Source organism: Marmota marmota, unplaced genomic scaffold, assembly GCF_001458135.2.
Source record: "Marmota marmota marmota unplaced genomic scaffold, marMar, whole genome shotgun sequence".
NCBI classification, from domain to species: Eukaryota; Metazoa; Chordata; class Mammalia; order Rodentia; family Sciuridae; genus Marmota; species Marmota marmota.
In genome coordinates, this window is record NW_026000016.1 from 40,465,554 (window position 1) to 40,467,079 (window position 1,526).

A 1,526-nucleotide genomic window follows, 5' to 3' on the forward strand; every position below is an offset into this window, starting at 1 on the left:
GCCAGCTAATGTATTAAAAAAGCACTTTGTCTTTTGTTTCATTTAATTCTCTCAGCAAACCCTAAACACTGTCATTTCTATTTTACAAGAACTAAATTTCAGAAAAGTTAAAACTCACTCCAGGTCACACAGCTAGCAAATTGCCAGGAACAATCAGTAATTCAGAGAATGACCTGTCTTTAGTTTACCTGATAAATATGCTATTTTTTGAGAATTTTGTTCAGAAATCCAGATTTTAATGACTCTCCATTCCTTTTGCTAAGTAGTTCAAGTAGCTTCTTGTACCAAGTGTGACCTTGCTCTTTAATAATTTTAATAATGAGAACCCACGAATTTGAAACTCAGGCCATTTATTCGCCTTATCTTCTTCAACCATTACAGCTATTTTAGGAGGTTGGGTTCTCTCATTCCATTTTATAGATGATGAACTTAATGTTTTGGAGAGGTTAAGAAAATAGCTCATAGCCCCAGAATTAATGAAAGGTATTGCTACGACTGTACTCCAGGTCTTTACCTCCAAAACCAGAAGAGGCTTTACACACACCACCTGTGCTTGGAAACATTTTTTGGGTCTTAGCTACTGTCACTACTGTCATTGTCAAAGCACTGGCGAGAGCGCACGGTGCAGATATAGTATTTATCAAGTGTTGGTAGTGTCCTGGGATCTGATACTTTGATGAGAAAGCTGTCGCTCCATCAACTTCTGGACCCACGAAGGGATGGGTAAGTCGGACGGGCGACAGAGTGTCCCCCCAACTTAAGCTCAGCAGCAACTAGAAGCAGCCCCAACGGCAGGGGCTAGGAGACCGCCCCCTTGCCTCGGACCGGGGAGTAAGCAAGGGCCCGGGCTACCCCGGGGAGCCCGAGGCCTCGCTTTTGGTTCTCCGAGTTCCTACAGGAGCCTCAGGGAACTGGAATCGACCGGACCAAGAACAGAGGACAGTGACAACAGAAGAACTCCAGGGGGTGCCCCTCGCACGCCAGGTCCGCGGGCCCCAACAAGTCCCGTCTCTGGGGCTGCCGTGCCTAGCGGATCCCCTTGGGCTCGCAGCCCCGCCCTCCCTGCCCCCGGAAGTGACGCGCGGCGGCCTCTGGGAGGGGCCCTAGCGCAACCGGGGGGTTCAAGAGTGGCGGCGGCCGCGGAGCGCCTAGCAGGCCCGGCCGAAGCGAGGAACGCCCCGAGCGCGCGCCCGGCGGGTAGCGGCCGACGACCCGCGCTGCCGACACTGCCGCCACGTGCGGGGGCGGGAGGGCGGACGCGAGGAGTCGCGCGGCTTTGCGGCGGCGGGAGATGCGGGAGATTGCGGACACCCGGCGGGCTCGGGCTCGGCGGGCCGCCGCCGCCTTCTCCGGCTCCGCCGCGGGGGTCGCAGCGGCTGCCGCGCCATCCTCAAGTTCCCAGCGTGAGGAGTTGGCCGCGGAGGGGAGCTTTGCATTCGAGACCGTGAGCGAAAGGGAGCCTCGCGCGTGTCTTGGTGAGCGGCTCGCCCGCTCCCCATCAGGGTCCAGCTGCGGCCCCTCGGACT

The 1,526-nt window shown here is 55.8% G+C and overlaps 1 protein-coding gene across 1 annotated transcript in view; it reads left to right on the forward strand.

The window, feature by feature from the left end:
• Positions 1-1,158: 1,158 nt before the first annotated feature.
• Elk4 (ETS transcription factor ELK4) overlaps positions 1,159-1,526 on the forward strand; it is a 17,080-nt gene continuing 16,712 nt past the window's right edge. Inside the window, exon 1 of the mRNA XM_015483767.2 lies at positions 1,159-1,475. The gene's annotated coding sequence lies outside the window, so the exon portion shown is untranslated. The remainder of the gene's footprint in view (positions 1,476-1,526) is intronic.